The sequence below is a fragment of the Callithrix jacchus genome, chromosome 7 (genome assembly GCF_049354715.1).
Source record: "Callithrix jacchus isolate 240 chromosome 7, calJac240_pri, whole genome shotgun sequence".
Taxonomy (NCBI): Eukaryota; Metazoa; Chordata; class Mammalia; order Primates; family Cebidae; genus Callithrix; species Callithrix jacchus.
Window position 1 is genome coordinate 14490271 of NC_133508.1, and position 19781 is coordinate 14510051.

General features: G+C 45.3%; 1 protein-coding gene and 1 long non-coding RNA gene across 35 annotated transcripts in view; one reads left to right on the top strand and one right to left on the bottom strand.

The window, feature by feature from the left end:
- Positions 1–19781, bottom strand: part of BEND7 (BEN domain containing 7) — a 94064-nt gene that overhangs the window by 63187 nt on the left and 11096 nt on the right. Inside the window, exons 2-3 of one of the 29 annotated variants that reach the window (XM_078329504.1) lie at positions 15372–15491; positions 14848–14989 (exon numbers count right to left, since the gene is read on the bottom strand). The exons of 26 other annotated variants lie outside the window; for them this stretch is intronic. The gene's annotated coding sequence lies outside the window, so the exon portion shown is untranslated. Of the gene's footprint in view, positions 1–1418; positions 5976–14847; positions 14990–15371; positions 15492–19781 lie in introns of those variants that run through there. 2 more of the 29 variants (XM_078329506.1, XM_078329505.1) reach the window with 2 other exon arrangements.
- Positions 2044–19350, top strand: LOC118143162 (uncharacterized). 6 transcript variants are annotated; one of them, XR_004727354.3, is made up of 4 exons: positions 7795–8065; positions 12498–12579; positions 13382–13547; positions 18699–19350. It is a non-coding gene; the product is annotated as an uncharacterized LOC118143162 (long non-coding RNA). The 6 variants fall into 6 exon arrangements; XR_004727352.3 differs by lacking the exon at positions 18699–19350 and adding an exon at positions 14690–15493; XR_004727353.3 differs by lacking the exon at positions 18699–19350 and adding an exon at positions 11769–11928 and having other exon boundaries at positions 13382–14139.

Here is a 19781-nt window from a genome sequence, read left to right on the forward strand (position 1 = left end):
AGCAGCCATGGTGGCTCACACCTGTAATCCCAACACTTTAGGAGGCTGAGATTGGTGGATCACTTGAGCTCAGGAGTTTGAGACCAGCCCAGGCAATATGAAGAAACCTTCTCTCTACAAAAAGTACAAAAGGTAGCCCAGCGTGGTGGTGTGTGCCTGTGGTCCCAGCTACTGAGAGGCTGAGGTGGAAAGATTGTGTGAACCCTGAGGCAGAGGTTGCAATGAGCTGAGATCATGCCACTGCTCTCTAGCCTGGGTGACAGAGGCTAACCTTGTCTCAAAAAAAAAAAAAAAAAAAAATCATAGGCCAAGGTATGTGTGTGTAAACATTCATGCAGTTACTCTACTAAATGCTTGCAATTTAAACTGTAGGAGAAAGACTGGCTGGGTGCCGTGGCTCACACCTGTAATCTCAGTACTTTGGGAGGCTGAGGCGGGTAGATCATGAGCTTAAGAGATCAAGAGCATCCCGGCCAACATGGTGAAACCCCATCTGTACTAAAAATACAAAAATTAGCTGCACGTGGTGGCGCACACCTGTAGTCCCAGCTTCTCAGGAGGCTGAGGCAGGAGAATCGCTTGAACCTGGGAGGGAGAGGTTGCAGTGAGTCGAGATCACACCACTGTACTCCAGTTTGAGTGACAGAGCAAGACTCCATCTCGAAAAGAAAAAAAGAACTAACAGACAGCATCTGTTAAGAAAAATACAGCTCCTACAAACAAATACAGCACATTCAAGATAATATGCACTTGGATCATGTACGCCAGGTTTCTGTGTAGAGCTGGGAACTGCATGAGAACCCAGGCACTCGGCGTTGTGCAGTTAGAGATTTGGCTTATTAATAAATGTTCTATGCTACTAAATAAGGAAGTTTATTTTGAATTTGTTGTTCACTATTTTGAAATAAATATCTTCAGTTTTAAAAAATGGCACTAAAAACATTACAGAGTATATTAATTCTGTCTACTTGAACATGGGTGAACACAGAAATAATACAGATTTCCAAATTTACAATATTGCTACGTGTTGCTGGCATGTGCGTGTGAGAAGAAATATTCTAATTTGCAATAAAAGTATCTTTACTTCAAACCCCTGTGAAAACTGCAACAATAAATCATATTCCAGATTTTATGAGAATGAATGACCAAGCGAGATTTAAATAGGGCAGAGTCAGCAAAATGTACTACTTTCTCAAGAAGCTATGAAACAGGGTGTGTCAGGAAGAGCTCCCAGAGGAATCCTGAAAGATAAACCCACAGGCAAATGGGGTATTAATTTCAGCATCCCGACACATATGTTCCCTGCTAGTTAACATCACAATTCAAGCAAGAGGAGGCATCTTTCCTGTGCGGTTTCTACCCACAGCCCTCCCCATCAGGCCAGGCGTGCCCGCATTAAAGGCCGTGCAGAGACTGACCTTTGCTGACATAGGTTGGTGGCTGCCTCCCCCAACTCCAGGCTCCCTGAAAAGAATGGCCACGGCTAGGCGCAGTGGCTCATGCCTGTAATTTCAGCACTTTGGGAGGCTGAGATGGGTGGATCACCTGAGGTCAGGTGGTCAAGACCAGCCAGGCTAATATGGTGAAACCACATTTCTACTAAAAATACAAAAATTAGCCAGGCATGGTGGCACATGCCTATAATCCCAGCTACTCAGGAAGCTGAGACAGGAGAATCGCTTGAACCCGGGAGGCGGAGGTTGCAGTGAGCTGAGATCACGCCGTTGAACTCCAGCTTGGGCAACAAGAGTGAAACTTCTTCTCAAAATAATAATAATAATAATACAAGAAAGAAAGAGAAAAGAGAGGCTACAGCCAGGCGAAACGGGGCAGATGCCCGCCCCGGCTCTCGAGTCCGTGCCAGCTTGCTTCTCCACGCTAACCCACACATCACAGGAGAAGGTATGTGTCTTCTGTCAAAGGTCCTGCCTCGGCTCTGTACATAGAATGCTAGTACACAGGGCTACCATTAAGGAAAGGAAGGTGTCACAAGGATTCTGGAACCTTCTGAGGGCAAATCTGCTTTGTCATGACTTCAGTTTCAGAGTTCTGGAACTTATGCCTATGAAAAGTATGTGGCTGAAAATACAACTGGAGTTTTGCCTAACTTTATATTTTCATTTTGAAAACCAGCATCCTAAGCTGCAGGTGGCGATGCGGGAGGAAGGTAGCAGGTATGAGGGGTTCTGGCAGTAGGCTGCCCTTGCGGTGTACAGAGACATGCCTCCCAAAGGCAAAACAAAACAAAACAAATACACAAAAAATCAGGACGTTGGGGAACTGAGGAGGAAGAACAGTGCTGAAAGGAAGAGGGCAGGAGGCTAGAAGCAGGGCCATCCTCAGAGGAAGTAAGCTCACGGCCTAGCTCACTGTGGCACATTTTAAAGGATGAAACACAGGACTGGGCGCAGTGGCTCACACCTGTAATGTCAGCATCTTGGGAGGCCGAGGCGGGCGGATCACCTGAGGTCAGGAGTTCGAGACCAGCCTGGCAAACAAGGTGATACCCCATCTCTACTAAAAATACAAAAATTATCTGGGTGTGGTGACATGCCTGTAGTCCCAGCTACTCAGGAGGCTGAGACAGAAGAATCACTTGAACACAGGAGGCGGAGGTTACAGCGAGCTGAGATTGCGCCACTGTATTCCAGCCTGGCGACAGAGTGAGACTCAGTCTCAAAAAAAAAAAAAATTATAAAATAAATATAAATAAACAGATAACAAAAAAGGATGGAATATAGAAAACTGCAGTAACTGCAGAGGTCTGCAGGGAAGGCTGAAGAAGGGCAGGGTGGGGAAAGTTCCTTAGGAGAGATGATGGGACGCTCAGGAATGGTCTCTGGGTTTAAGGAGTCACACACTCTTCACCCAAAGCAGCGGGAGCAGCTGAGCAGGTCACCCCTGCAGCTGCTGCCTAGGAGGAGGGAGTTCTGGGGCTCATTCCGCATCGGGAAATGATGAATGACAGGCTTTGGCAGACAGGAAGAAAGAGGTTTCCTTGCACATTTGGGGCAGATGGGGCAGAGGATCAGAAATGAGGCCTGAAGACTTAAAGTGCCAACGACAAAAAAGCTGAGTCAACCTAAATAAACTGGGGACAGTGGGTGCGTGGAGCAGACTAGAAGGCAGAGCTGTAGAAGCTCGGTTGGTGTGGCACAGTGCTAGTGAGGAACAGGACAGGCAGGGCTGCTAGTATATTCTACACCTGGACTCACCTCCTAACTAGACCCACTTGCTAATAGATGCCAGACAAGCCACTGAATATTCTCTGGTTTCCTAAATCCGAAAGCAAAGGTCTGAACCATAATCCGAGGGATGCACGGTAGTCCAGCAGGGACACAGGATTTTCATGGTCACCCAAGTGTTAACCAAGTATTTTGTGGCTCTAGAAGTCACATGCATCCTTTTCAGAAGATGGACCTCTATCATAGTGGAACCTAAGTTCTTTAGTTAAAAACAAAAATGGTGAGAAGTATACAGGAGATTGAGATTGGAAGCATTCATTGACTTCTGCTGGTCTTTCCGGTTATAATTAGTCAATGACTTCTCCATGCATAGACACCAGGAAAAGGAAGCTCTTAAGAGCAATGGGCTCTCAGGATGCTATAAGGAAACTTGTATGTTCTTCCCGATCTCTTTTTAAGAGGCTGAATCCTCATAAGAAAAACGAACAAAAAGAACTCTTATTAAAATGGATCCATGCCACATGGCTACCCTACTGGTAGCCTGAAATCCTGTGGAGAGTTCAGTAACTACACTTCTTGGACAAGATCTAGTAAGACCGCATGCTGGATTCTCCCCCTCACCGAATTTCAGGACTCTAGGGGATCAGGTTCCTTTACACAAAGTCTTGCAGGATCTGATAAGTATGAGGGCAACACAGAAGTCACCACACCAGGTGTCCCTCAATGTAGCTAGGAGAGAAGGAGCCACCACATGGAACATGATTATTCACAGGTCATCATGACAAAAGATGGTAACAAACAGAGAGAGGGCACCGAATGTGCATAATTTTATGTTCCCTTGGCATCCATTTTAAATATAAGTGGGAGTTTCATTCCAGAAGCAAGGCTCTGTCATCTTGACAGTTTCCAGTTCTAGTCACTGTACCCCCAGTTCCTCAACGTGGTCGATCCAGACATCTGCTTTACACAGCTGCTGTCTGGTGACGACCTCGGATAGCTAGAGGCGGCCTGCTGCCCTCGAACCCCATGAGGACTGTGATATGCCACAGTGACTCAGTCCCTGCATGGCCTCCTGCAACCCCTGCCTGCTTGCTTTCAGTCCATCAGTTATAGCTCCCTACAGGAAACCTGTGTGACTAACACTCTTAACACAATAAAGGTAACTGGCCATGGGTTCCTCTCTCCCCTGCCTATGTGCTCTGGCCTGTGTGTGTGTGGCCTCCAGGGGTGCGCTATATCCCCCAGGGTCCACAAGTACTAAAACTTCTTAAACCCTCACACTGAGCTTGTGTCATTAAAGGCCCACAATCCGACCCCTGTCTGGGAGCCTGTCCCAAAGGGACCTGTGCTTGTGGATCTCTTGCTGGTGCTTGTCTGGGCCTCTTGTGGCTGCTGGGGACAATGCTATCAGTTAAATTAATAATGAAACTCAAGGAACTCCATCCAAAACAGAGCAGCTGCACATGTGCTCATCTATATGCCTCCTTATTAGGACAATTGCTGGTAACAGTCACCCTATCTCTGCCCTACAGATGTCCCAGTGCTGATGTACAGTAGGCATTCCATAAGCCTTTCTTAAGTAATTGAAAGAAACCGGCTCATTAAAAACAGAATGAAGTCCAGAGTGCAACACTAAGGTAGTAAACAAATCACAGGAAAGAATGAAAATGTACCAGAAATAAATTATTTGACAAATATTTACCAAGTACCTCCTAGGCTCCAGAGATACCAAGATCATCAGGTATAAATGGAAAAGTGCCCCAACTCCTCCGCAAATCTCTGAATATCTCTTACCCAAATCCCTTTATATAGATTTCTTGCTCACAACAATGGTCCCAGTTTTCCTGGCCCACTGACCCCTGCCTCTTTTAGCTGTGTGCCCTGGAACTCTGCTTGGCAAACTGCCCTCATGGTTGCAGATGGCATGCTCTCTTACGTGATGGAGCTAGACCTGCCTATTCCGCATGGATCCTGCCTTCCCAGTGGCCCCCACATGAAAATGATTCATTCTTCCTTCCGTTGAGGCTGCGGTGGGGACTTGGCAGCTCTTGCTTCTCTTGCTCCCTGAAACACTGCTCTTCTAGCCCCTGGTAGAAGTTCACAGAGGTGTATTACCTTGTACTCCTCTTCCCAAGCAGCAGTTCTACAAGCCAGGAATTTAAGATTCAAAGGAGATGAGGCAGGCAACGGAGCTGGACGCATAGTAAGGCTACCCCACTAGGACACCATGTGAAGGGTGAACTGGAGAACTGTACACTGGAGCCATTGGTTACCAGGCTGGGTTACTTTAGATTCAGGTCTCTTTTCATATAAGGATAGTAAATAATCAGATATATCCTTTAGAAAAACAATTCTGGCAAAATTATGGTGAAACTGGTATGGCGTAGAGAACCCTGTTAGATGTTATCATGGAGGCCTCTGTGAATGGTGACGTCAGTCTACCAGGATTTTTGTGCTGGAAATGGACAGAGATGGGGAGAGAGACACTGAAGAATTTTAATCAAATGGGCTTGAGGATTAGCTGGATTTGCGGGTGGTGGGGATGGGAAGAATCCATGAACAATGACCCCAAAGTTTCTAGCTCGGGTCACTGAATAGATACAAACACCAGTAGGAGAACTGGAAAAAGATGGTTGCAGGGGAGTGGAGATATGGAGACTAGTTTTGACGAAGAAAATTTGGATAATAAGCAGGCAATTGAGCATGGAGCTACAGGAGCATGGAGCTGAGCACGAAGCCACACTTTGGTTCTCTCCATTGGTAGGCTGGCCCCTCTGCATTGAGTAAGCCCCTGACAGTCAAGGATAATTTGGGGTGGGGGGGGATGGAAGACATCTTATAAGGAGATACTAGATCTTCTCCTAATCTAGCATGTAGAGAACTCAAAACATTCATTTGTTACTAAATATTTTTTTAGAAATGACTTCATATGGTCATATGGTTTCAAGCTGGTAAAGTGAGTCAAACCTATCCCTGAGGCAAGTAACTGTACTCTTGATCAGAACCAACTGACTCGCTCTCCCCACACACCAGTCTCAAATCCATCATTCGGTGCCATGCTCGGTAACTCACCTGGGCAGAAAGGACTGAGGGTGTCTGAAAGAAGTGGGGTCCAATCCTACCTCTACCTACACTCAGTATGACACTATCATGTCCCGTTTTGTCGTAGGTTTAAGAGGCCCTTGAGAAACTTGAGGAGATAATGAAAAAGCCAACTGAACAGATGAAAGGAACAGGAAAGATGAGGAAGGGTTGGGTTCTTTCACTAACAAATAAATGGCTGCTTAGTGACTTAATTATCCCTAAATATACTATGGAGTATTATGAGTAGGACATTGTTCTTTATCAACAAGAAAAACAATGAACTGAAAATGCAGCTTCCAGCCTGGAGGTCAGGCCACAGATGCGCGTAAAGAGCTGGCCTTTCCAGTTCGTAAATAGCAGAAACAGCGCAGAAGCATCTGCCAGAGAGGTGGCAATGAGGATGCTTCCCTGTGGTAACAAAAAAGTTCTGGAGGTGGACACACAACACTGTGAACATATTTTAAAGAAAAACACTTTCCAACTCTTTGCATTTTTGGGGGGTGGGGGCGTAACAGCATGCTAAAGAGAAAAAGTTGAGTTTATTAGTGAGAAATAATAAGATGACCAGGATTATACTATACGGTCCAAAATATTTCCTCTTAAAAACTCGTAGAGGTTGGTATGGAGCCTTGCTGTGGATAGACTGATGGGCAGCCTGTCAAGTAGGAGACAGGTGGGAGCGTGGAGCTAGAGCCTTCAGGCCTGCGGGCAGCTCTCCACTCAACCTCCATCAGTGAGATGAAAGAAAAGGAATCTGAAGCAGACCCTGTGCTTTGAGGACCTGAGACCTCATTCCAGACCCTGCTAATGTGCAGATGATATCAAGGTCCCGACTGGCAGCCCGCAGGGACCACAGCCATATTTATGAGGGACACACAAGACTGGGAGCCGAACTCAGCACCAAACACTGTGAAAAGCATCAGTCTATGGAACAGGGCAACGGTTTTCCAAACAAGCCCTTTTTTTTCCCAATTGCAGTCTAAAGTGGGACCCCAATAAATAAAGAGCAAAGCTCTGCTGAGGAGACTGCGCCAGAACGGGGTTCCCGAAGCCGCGCTGAGAGGACGCTCGAGAACTCTAAGGGTTCCACACCTCACAGTCTGAATGGCACGGAAAAGGAAAGGCCGAAAAGTGGCTAGAGAATCATTTCATTGGTTGAATCAAATACTATGAAAAGGAGATACACAAATGTATCTCCATGTGCCTGAGAACCCTGCTCAGCAGAGAACGACAGGTAGAAAATAATTGAGCAACCCTGTGTCTACATAGCATTTACATTTAAAGGACAGCTAAGATCCTTTCAAATCTGTTGTGATACTATCGGGTTCACTCATCCACTTAATAAATATTTATTGTACTACTACTAAATATGAGACCCAATGTGACCGAAAAAAAAAAAAAAGAAAAGAAATGATACACAGTCTCTTCCCTTCAGGAGTTTATAGCCTAGCATGGGAGACAAAGGAGTGTGTACACAGTTCTAAGAGGATAATGGGACTCTTGTGATGCATGGGCAGGCGTAAGTGGCACAGGGTCAGCCACGGCTGGGGGCAGGAGCGCTCTGTAATCACTGCTGGAGATGTGAAGCCAGGACAGGCACCAAGGGGGAATGCCGCGGGTCCTAGCGGGGAAAATAGGCACTGAAAGCCAAAAAGGCACAAAGGGCTCGAGATGGGTATTTAGGGTCCAAAAGAGCAAAGAAATACCAGGAAATGAGGCAAGAAACAGCCGTGCAAAATGAGCCACCAAACGGCTTCTCACCTTTGCCCTCAAACAACACCAAAAGCCAAAGGAGAGTAAGTAATCTATGAGAAGTTTGCGGGCAGAGTCCTAGGAGGGAAATAAGGAACAAACCATTTTCTTAGACGTCCTTAATGTTTTCTTTTAAAAAGTGAAGGCAAGTATTGTCCTATACGCGCCTTGTTTTTGCATTTCATTTTAAAACAACCTTCTATCCACCAAGATGCACAGCTTCCTACGGACCCTGGGCCCCAGCACTGGGCACCCCCGGTTGGTTACAAGTTTGCCAGCTGACAAGCAGGGCCAGGGGTGGGCGGGCTGGCCCATCACAGAGGCAAGGGCTGGTGCTTGTGAGTCAGGCTCTGCAACGTCACCAGCGACACTTCCTAGGAGCACAGTTAACGGTGCCCATGACTGAGCAGAGAAAACTAAGGGAATACATGATGAATGCCTCAGAAATCGCGTAAGTGACAAGTGTTTCAGGAACTACAGAGATAAAGAGATCACTTTGCCCTGGGAGGACTACGTGTCACAAAGATGGCAAGACTGAGGTGGTCCATCAATAACACTAGCGTTTCCATGGGCACTTTGGGGAGGAGAAAAGAGAATGGCACTGAACAAAGCTTGACGGCAGAGAAAAGTGAAGGGCAGTGGTGAATAAGCGAACTTAGCTGGAGCTAAGGCAATGAATGGGGCAAAGTCAAAAACAAAAGGACCCTGACACTGTGACTTTATCCTCAAAGTGACAGGAGATCAATGAAGATTTTTGTAAGAGCTATGGGACACAGAACTACCCAGTGAACTCAAAGATTTCTGTCTACTGATTTCTCCTCCAAATGTTCTTATATCATGGAAAACAAAGTTTTATTTCAGAATCAATATAGCATGGCTGTCCAGTGTTCCCTGAGGAGTAACTGCATCCAACGTTAAGCAGCGCGGTCTGAAACCACCACTTCGAGTAATGTTCAAGAACAATCAAGCCAAAGAATCTAATCTCAAATGCATGGAAGAGGTCTTATAAATCAGTAAAGAAGATGACGCATACTAGTAACGGAAGAATGGGCAAAGGACGTGAACATGTAATTCACAAGAGAAAAAAATGATCAACGCAGCTTTTTAAGTATCTTATCTCCCTAATTATTAATGTAATGAAAATTAACATAAAAGTCCTTGTCTTTTCATGTAATTATAGATTCAAAAAGCCCATTTTTAGTGATAGTTTAGGGTCCCAGGAACTCTCATATGCTGTTGGTAGGGATGTAATTAGGCAAAACCTTTTTGGGGCAGAATATGGCAATTTCACTTGCCAAAATTTATCCTACAGAAATATTCCAACAAGTACCTACGAACGTTCACTACAGCATCATTGTACAAGGGAAATAAATGGGAACAACGCAAACATTTATCATGAGAGAAATGAATTATGGTACAGCAGTAGAATGAAAGTAGGATATTTCATATCTGCAAAGGGTAAAATAGACCCGTCTAGTCATTTGAAAGTATGTGCAAGACAAATTAGAAGCTTCATGAAAGTTGAGCTCATGATCATCTCATTCACTACAGGACAAGTAGGGGCTAAATCTGCCTGGCTCCAAGTAGGCCATCAATATGAGTGAAATAAATGAAGATTAGGTTAAGTGAAAAAAGTTGCAACACGTTATACAGCATAGTTCTATCTTCTTTTTCTGTGACACACACATATTTCACGCACACCTCTACTGGTAATAGTGGTTATCAATGGAAAGTGTGATTGGGACAAGACTTTCTAAATTTTTATTAAAAAACAACAACAACAACAAAACTAGTCAAGGGTGGGGCGTGGTGGCTCATACCTGTAATCCCAGCACTTTGGGAGGGCACCAGGGTGAGTGGATCACTGGAGGTCAGGAGTTCACGGCCAGCCCGGCCAAGACGGTGAAACCCTATCTTTACTTAAAAAATACAAAAATAAGCCAGGCGTGGTGGCAGGCACCTGTAATCCCAGTTACTCAGGAGGCTGAGGCAGGAGAATCATTTGAACGCGGGAAGCAGAGTTGGCAGTGAGCTGAGATGGCACCACTGCACTCCCGCCCGGGCAACAGAGTGAGACTCCATCTCAAAGACTCTCCCAAACCCCCCAAAAAATTAGTCAAGTGTATTAATGAGAAGGGGAAAACAGAGGAAGAAGGAGTTCGACCTACAACTCACTGTGGACAATCAGCTGAGGTAACTCACTAACTTCAGACCAGCCAGGAGCTTTTACTTTTTACTTTGTTTTCCACTTTATAAATTTTAACTTTAAAAATGGTTTCAAAATGAATATATATGACTGTTTTGAAGGAAAAATAATCTAGAAGAATTATTTACAAACTTTTCCTTGTGGTGTTCTCAAGCTGGGTATTAGGCAACTGGTCGATGCAGCTGTGGACCTGAACACATCACCATCAAACTGGGCAGGAAAGACTCAGCAGCGGCTAGAGACAGCAGCAGGGAAAGTCAGGAGGGGAGGGGCTGGGGTGTAGTGTGTTCTGTAATCCCTGGAAGACATGCCTAAGATCAGTTTCTCTTGAAGTTCATTACAAGTCATGTATCCTTAAAAGGCATTTGGATGTATTTAAGGGAAAGCGTGTTAAAGCCATTAATATCACTTACAGAGCACTTAGTATATACCAGGCCTCTGGCGAGCACCCTGCCACATTTAATCCTGACACCAAGCTAAGAGGTTCGAGCACTGACATATACATTTTACCCAGGAGAAGCAGAGACTGTGAGGTAGACTGTGTCAAACCATCCTCACCACAACCTTCTGAGGTCCTCCCGTTATTATCCCTGCTTTTCTGATAAGGAAACTGAGGTGTAGTCAGATTAAAAATTTGTCCAAGGTTACACAGCAAATACTAAAAATGGACCCAAACCCAGGTCCATCTGACTGCAATGAAAATCCAGTTTAAAAAAAATACAAAAATAGAGACAGAATGAAATAGGAAAGGGCAAAACTAAGACTCCAAGCTCCAGAGAAAGGGTAACATGTACTGAAAGCAAAAGCCAGGGAGGACAGAGCCAGGCTTCCTCCTTGTGGGCTCCGGGGATGTTTCACTAAGGACACTGGGATCCAAACTGCAATTTCCTGACACAAACAGGGATACGACATCTTGATGTCCTACGTAACTCACCATCCAAATGGAATTCAGTGTTCTGATATGATTTAGAAGAAAGGAAGCAAGTAAGGATGGGAGGGGGAGAGAGGAGTCCACGCTGATTATATGCGAGTAAGAAAAGGAGGCGAGAGATGAGGATGATGGGTTTGAGTGCATTACTGGGAGGTTAGCGAATCACTAGCAAGTGAAGGGAGGTCAGGTTTTGGAGGAGGAAGGGGTGACATGTTTGCATGTGTAACTGTTACGTGTTGGTGTAAAGTGAAGCTCACTACACCTGTGTGAATGCTGGCAGATGGCTGAAGGCACAGAATGGGACTGTCATTGGAAGCATTTGCTCAGAGAAAACAGGTGGAGCCACACTGTGTCTTCTGTCCATGCCTTTGTCCTGAAGTCCTCTCCTCCTAGACTGTCCTACTTCCTTCCCCTTGGCTCCTGGCAAAATCAGCTCAGAGATCACTGCTTCCAAGAAGTCTTCCCCAGAACAATTTAGTTGCACAAGAAATTTTAAGAGTCAAAAAGGAGAAGCGTTATTAGCAAGACTGAGTGGGTTTTACAGTTAAACACCTATCCAAGGCAGGATCTAAGGTGTGCCTTGTCCCTTCTCTGATTTCCTCTCCAACAGAGATCTGCATTGGATGCATCAGGCTTCTGGGTCCCTATGCTGCACTGCTCTACCAAGCTGCTCAAGAACTAGCTGAATGGCAGGAAGGGCTCCATTTGTGAGACAAACCAGTGTCCAGGGGGCTGTCACAACAAGACACGGGTGCCGTCTGAACTAGCTGGTACCGTAACTACCTAGATATATTAGCACACATGGTGGAAACAAGGAAACCACCAAACCAAACCATCTTCACAGATTCTGACTTAGTTGCACTGCTCCAAACTAAGAAGAATGAGGCTCAGATATTTCCTTTTAAATTGGAAATTGGGACTTGGGAGGCTGCGGCAGGAGGATCACTTGAGCCCAGGAGTTTAAGCATGCAGTATGGTATAACTACACCTGTTAACAGGCTCTGCACTCCAGCCTGGACAGCATAGTGAGATCCTATCTCTTACAAAAAAAACAAACTGGAAACTTGACCCACGTGAAGCCTGTTAGTTCTACAAAAGGCAAAGACGAAATTAAAGTTTATGTTCATGATTCTTTGAAACACATAGCAAAAGTCTCCAAAGGCTGACAACACACCAAGGAAAAAATAGAACAAGATTATAGATTAAGAGCTGCTTCTGAATTCCCACAGTAACATAGGTCTTGCCTTCATTGGACAAGAAAATGTTCATAATTTACTATTTGCAAAGAGACACCCTTTCAATAAAAGCTGAAATGTCGATCCTCTGCTTTCCTGCACAGGAAACTTCTGGAGTCTTGACACAGAAATGCAAATCAGCCATCCTTCTGGGATGTTAATTTCCATATCTACCTCATCGATCCGGTAAGTCTGAACACTATTAAGTACCATCTAGATTATATTTCTTCATTTAAATTTTTCATATATTCTGAGTTAAATACACATGCTATTGCACAATTTCATTTTCAATGTAAATACTATTAATGATGATGACAAATAGATCACATTCACAATGCCCTTTTCTTCCAAGGATCTCATGGGATTTGGGTAATTTTGGGCCCAAGGCACCCGGAGAATGGCAGCCTTCCCTGAGTGAGTCTTGTGGGAAATCTCTGGGACTAAGGCAATAGTACCTTAAATCAGTGGCTTTCCAACTTTTCTGGCCATGGTTCATAGCAAGAAATGCACTTTTCACGATGACTAAGAACTGACATACAGATACGTATACCATGCACAGAATTCTTTCTTTTTTTTTTTTTTTTTTTTGAGAAGGAGTCTCACTCTGTCACCAGGCTGGAGTGCAGTGGCACAATCTCAGTTTGCTTTGACCTCTGCCTCCCCGGTTCAAGTGATTCTCCTGCCTCAGCCTCCCGAGAAGCTGGGAGAACAGGTACCCACCACCACGCCCAGTATGGTCTTGATCTTTTGATCTCATGGTCCACCCACCTCAGCCTCCCAAAGTGCTGGGATTACAGGCATGAGCCACTGCGCCCAGCCCCATGCACACAACTCTTAACAAGAGTGTCATGAGTTTCTCTTTCCTGTATGCAGTGTACCTTGATGTTTTCTATCTTACTCTATTTCTTTCTTCTTCTTATTGCTATTGTTACTGTTGCAGCTACTGTTGGTGACAATCCACTAAACTGATACCATGACCTACTTACAGGTCACAACCACTAGTGTGCAAAACACTGCCTTCAGTGTCCACAGCTTTAGGACACTGGCCCAGGCCGTCTTCACGCCCTCCATGCTCTTCCCGGATCCACCCATCCTCTCTCCTGGCTCCACTGACCATCTGCACAAGAGGACTCCAGCCCAGGTTCCACCTCAAGGTGCCAGAGCCATACATCCAATTGCTTATCAGAGAGCCTCACTTGGACATCTTAAAAGCAATCTTTAACATCATGTCTAAAAATGTTATTTTATCACGACCCTCCCCCCGGCTGAGTAAACAGGCCAACTTAGCTATATGAGCCCAAAACCTGGGAGTTATTCCTCTTCCCCTCCCCACAGCTGACTAGTAGTCACCTAGTGTTGCTTCTCACAACTGTGAAGTTACTTTAGAACCCGACTGCTTCTCCCTACCACCACTCCATCCTTGGTATCCCTCAATGGGGCGACTGCCACAAGCCTTCAGAATTGCTCCCTCCCATTCGATTCTACCCTAAAGCTAAAGTGATCTTTCAAAAATGCAAATTGAATTACGGTGTGAACCTACATGGGGTACCAATACCCCAGGATGGAGCCGCAGCTCCCTGAGGCCTCCTTGCCTTTGCTCCAGCCCTGGCTCCTGCCGCATCTCCCCTATTCTATGGAGATAGCTGGCTCTCAGGTCTGGCTGCACATGAGAACCACTGGGGCAACTTTTAAAAAATAAAAGTGCTGGTTGGGCATGGTGGCTCATGCCTGTAATCCCAGCCCTTGGGAGGCCGAGGTGGATGAATCACCTGAGGTCGGGAGTTTGAGACCAGCCTGACCAACCAGGAGAAACCCCATTTCTACTAAAAATATAAAATTAGTTGGGCATGGTGGCACATGCCTGTAGTCCCAGCTACTTGGGAGGCTGAGGCAGGAGAATTGCCTGAACCCGGGAGGTAGAGGTTGCAGTGAGCTGAATTTGTGCCACTGTACTCCAGCCTGGGTGACAAGAGCAAGATGCCATCTCAAAAATGAATGAATGAATGAATGAATGAATGTGCTCAGGCCTCCCTTCAGAACGATTCAATCATAATCCAAGAAGCGACTGTCTGTGCAGCTCTGGCTCTGCCGAAGGCCTTCCTGTGTCTCAGAAGAGCCCGAGTACTGGTCCCCACATGCTGCCCCTTCTGTGTCCTCAGCCCCAACCCCAGAATTGCCCTTCAGGTCTCAGTTTTAAGGTCATTTTCTTAAGGGCCATATTCCTTACTTCCCCAGGCCTGGGAGGCCTCCTGTTCCATCCATATTGCCACAGCATCCTTAATTTCTCTTATCACAGCCTAGTGCATTCTGCAACCTTCCAGCCGGGCACAGTGGCTTCAGTAAGTATCTACAATATGAATATATTAACTTAAATTCTAACAAAAGATATGACGAGAAGACATGACTGAGGAAAGCTGATGGAAAAACCCCACAACTGATATGCAAGAGACAAACCCAGATCGGAGGCAACTGTGCAGCTCTCCTTTCTGTAGAGTGTGCAGTGGGGTGGCAAGCAGAGCCCATTTGGTGCTTAAATTCGGCCACATCTTCTCATGAAAGCCTTCCCGGAGAGACATGTCTCATCTCCAGCTTCCTCCTAGTTCATCGCAGATTACAGGTAGGAAATTCAGTTTCTCCAACCTCGACAAATGTGAAGACAAAGCTGCCTGTCTAGAATGACCAAGTAAACCAGGGAAGCTGGTTCGACCCAGGGCCACCCCGCTCCACCATGTGCTGGCACCAGGCCCTCCCTCCCAGCAGAGTTAAAAAGAGGAACGCGGAACTCGTAGAGAAATGCTAAAGCTAATATTCCTGCAGCAACTCCTCAACCACATTTCATGCTGTGTATATTAAGGTACCCATTAAAGTCTTGCTAGTAATCGAAAAAATTATCTATGTGCAGTGAGAATGAGTTAATGCAACAGAGGAACCTTAACTTCTGCATCTCCTGACTTTTTACTTTTAAGAGGTCCCTTAACCTTGCTTGCGTTTTGGTGGGGGTCTTCACACTTCCTGTGGAGGTGTGAAGTCATGGTCGAGGTATAACTCCATTCACCATGCGAGCAACTTCATGGTCTATTATGTTGCGTCAACTTTTTCTGTGAAAATAAATTGTTAAGGGTATTATTCCTGGAACAGAATAAATTCTTGGAATTACTGAGTAACTTATGTAGCATTCCACTGTTCCAAGAACACATTACTTATTTTATCATGACAATGTAAAGGTATTAATCTTTTGGCTTCCATTTCAACAATGAGAAATGCTGCAAGAAGCACAGACACCTGCGTTACATTCAGCTCGAGTTTATATCATCATAAACATCTCTGTTTTGGACACCGCAGCCAAACAAATGCTCGCAGAATACTCGATGTAGCATTCGAGTTTATGGGACTATGAAAGCTCCTTGCTGTTAATTACAGAGACAAATGTCTCATCACACATTTGGTTACCAGATAGCATAATTCGTTTTCTCCATTAACCTTTCAGATATAAAATTTGATTTCAAGTAAAAAACATTGTAAACCCCTTGGAATCCAGATAACACGGTGTATTTCTGCATGTTTGAAAAAAATGCAATCATAAGAAAACAATTTTATGGATTCTTATTTACAAGCATATTGGTTGCATGGAACACTGAAAGAAAATCTGTCTAAACTTTGTAATGATTCGAAAATATATTATCAAATATGTGTGCGATAAGCTATCCTTTGTAGATAAATGAGGCACAGTAACCTCACCCAGTGGAATGTCCCCTTTGACCTCTCTCTCCTAAGTATGGTCACAGGGCCAAATTGTTTAGTGCAGCCTCTCATCCGCTCCCCCTTCATCCTGGCATCTGTGAGACAATGGACCAGGGAGGTGTGTTGTTTAGTTGATGGCAATGGAATAGTTTTTTTCTTGTTTGAAGCCAAATTGCCTTCAGGATAACTGATCCCACAACCCTGGCCTGCTACGGGCGGTGCTGCAGAGGGCGCGTTTGACCGGCACAATGTTTAGACGGTGTGCTATCAACATTGATGTACGTTTATGCTGCCAACCTGTGGAGGCTGGGATGAAGACCTCATGTGCCACATGTGACAATACCGCACAAGGAAATGGCCTCAAGTCAACCAGTCGTCCCACTCTGATCTACTGATAACTGGAGGCGCATTACATTTTAACATGTTTAACACAGAACTCATTCATTTATTCAAAAATAGTTATTAAGAGTCTACTCTGTGCCTATTTATTTATTCAAAAATAGTTACAGGAATAGAGCACTGAATATTCAAGAGTCTTGCTCTGAAGGAATTCAAGCTAAGACTGGAAGGATAAATAAAGGATCATGGAGGCAAGGGTAGCTGAGGTCACTCTAGGCAAAGAGGCTGGTAGAGTGCATGCCTGGGTCACAGCGTTGCAAGATTCGAGGGGTGCTGTCCCTTGTGCCATGTGAGTCTGCGAGACCATAGTGTGAGACGGTGGAGGCTGGTTACATACGGGGCACAGTAGCGAATCCAATTTCAGAGTTAGATTTTAAAGAAGGGGGACTGCTACCTAATAAAACAGAAAACAGGCTAGGAGCAGTGGCTCACGCCTGCAATCCTAGCACTTTGGGAGGCCAAGGCAGGTAGATCACTTGAAGTCAGGAGTTCAAGACCTGCCTGGCCAACATGGTGAAACCCTGTCTCTACTAAAAATACAAAAACTAGCCAGGCATGGTGGCATGTGCCTATAATGCCAGCTACTTGTGAGGCTGAGGCAGGAGAATCACTTGAACCTGGGAGGCAGAGGATGCAGTGAGCTGAGACCACACCACTGCACTCCAGCCTGGGTGACAGAGTGAGTTCCATCTCAAAGAAAAAAAAAAGTTTATTTAACAAGTACTTATGATATTTCCTAGAATGTGCCAGACACTGTTCTGCAAACAAAAATGCAGAGATCAGGTTAAATGATAGCAGGACACACACAGGCTCTGAAGAACTGACACCAAAGGAGGCTCTTCGATTTCTAGTGCCAGAGCGCATTATATTTAAGTGTTCAAGTAAAGGCCATATTTTTCAGTCTCCATTGAAGACATATGTGACCGTATGAAAAATAAGGGTTGATTGGAATATCTGGTTATATTCTTTAAGAAGCAAGCAGAACAAATAAACAAAGCAAGCCCTTGCTGCCCTTGTGGGGTTTTCTGTTTGTTTCTGAGACTGCGTCTCACTTGTTGCTCAGGCTGGAGTACAATGGTGCTATCTCAGCTCACTGCAACTTCCACCCCTGCAGGCTCAACTGATATTCCCACCTCAGCCTCCTGAGTAGCTGGGACTACAGGCGTGCACCATGATACCTGGCTAATTTTTGTATTTTTTTGTATAATATTTTTTTTTTGCAGAAGAGTGGCAGGTGTGTCAATGAGGTGAGGAAGTGCACTGCCGAAAATGTAAGGAAGGGGGGCTGCTGCAGGAATGAAAGGTGGCCTGGTATGGTTGCACATGGAGGCCAGAGGGCAGTGTCAGGAATCAGCTGGAAGAAGTTGCCAGGGGGCAGTTAATGCAGGGTCTCAGCTGTCATGCTAAGAAGTGTAGGTACACTTAGATGATAAAGAATTTCAAGTATCATATCTCTAATCCCAGGACTGTGGGAGGCCAAGGCAGGAGGATGGCTTGAAGCCAGGAGTTCAGGACCAGCCTGGGCAACTAGGGAGACCCTGTCTCTACAAAATATCAAAAAGTTAGCTGTGTGTGGTGGTGCATGTCTGCTGTCACAGCTACGTGGGAGGCTGCGTAGGTTGAGCCCAGGAGTCGGAGGCTTCAGTGAGCTATGATTACACCACTGCACTCCAGCCAGGGCAACAGAGTGAGACCTTGTCTCTGAAAGATGGAAAAGAGTTTCAGGCGGAGGAGCAGCCCAAGTTGCAGACAATACTCTGAGGAGCCTAAAGGCACAGTGAGGATGGAAGGCTGCAGGCTGCAGGCTCAGGTCTCTGCCCTGCCCCAGCCCCGCCCCAGCCCTGCTCCCCTCTACTGCGCAGGCACTACTGTCCGGGTTACTTTCTCTGATAATCTGCTACTCAGAAGGATAAGGAACTTCCTGCACGAACGTCCCAGGTCTGTTTTTGACTTGGAGATGCAAAACACACGGGTTCAGAATCTTTATTTCACTGTATAGATGGCCACACGGTTTTCTTCCGAAAACAAAATCATAGGCTGAATTAACACATTTCCTTAGATTCTGCCCTTGATGAATTTATTTATTTATTTATTTTTTAATGATTTGGTCATGACCAGTGTAAGAAAAGTAAAAAACCACAATATATCACACTTCTCATTTACAGGGCAGTTGCTGAACCACACCGAGCCTTCGTGAGAAACAGAAAGAGGTGGCTTTTTCTCAGAACAGCTGCTGCCCCCACGTGGGCCGTGGCGAGCAGGCTGCAGGCTGGATGCCAGCCCCACTGGCCCCTCACTGGGCCCCCTGGGCAGGTACAACTCTGGTGGCTGTGGGCCGGGGCCCAACTCCCTCAGAAACCCGACAGGCACGAAGGTTTGCGGGTGTGATCTTTAAAGCATGGCTGCGTGTCCTTAAATTAAGGTAGAAAAGCTGGCTTCACGTGGAACCTGAGAAGTCTGCAACGTCAACATCAGTTTACAGACGGGCCGGCGCTATCTTAAGCACCTTTCTAAAGCTGAACCTGTGTTAGAGCAGAATAAGGAACAAGCAGAACAAATGTGATTTTCCAGTTTGGGGTTTCAACATGTCACTGGCTTTCATATGCGAGTTCTCCTTTTTGGTCTCCTCTAGATTTGAAAAAAGAAGTTGTATCTCACAAATCAACATCAGAAATCCCACATTTCTACTCCAGCATAACACAGAAGTTTCTTCAAGTTAAATGAAGCATCTTTTAGTTTGGCTCCCTAAATGTCTCTCAAATCTCAATACCGCAGTATACTTCACAGTAAATCTTCAGAGTCCTAAATACAGCGGCCAATATATTTGTGCATTTAAATCACATATCTGAGGACCTATCAGCAGTGCACCTATTACGGATACAGCATTGTGCTAGGTTCTCAAAGGATCCAAAATGAATTCAGGTCACACTTGCCCTCTAGGATCGACAATTTACATTAGGAGAGATTACCAGAGTCCTGCAAATAAACACCTCCATTTCCATGTGGCAGCTGTGAAGGTTCGGGGGAGGACGTGCAGGGTGACTTGGAGCACAACAAAGCCACACACGAAAATAAGGAAATACTAGGGATCACATGGTAAGTGCCAGAAAAGAGTCATGTTATTACCTAGTGCCCAAGTGATCGGAAGAAAAGATAACTCCTAAATTTGGGAGGAGGAGGGAGCAGGGGATAATAAAAACACAAATACAGCGTTTTCGAGTTTGATAAAGGGTTTTACCTCATAGGAT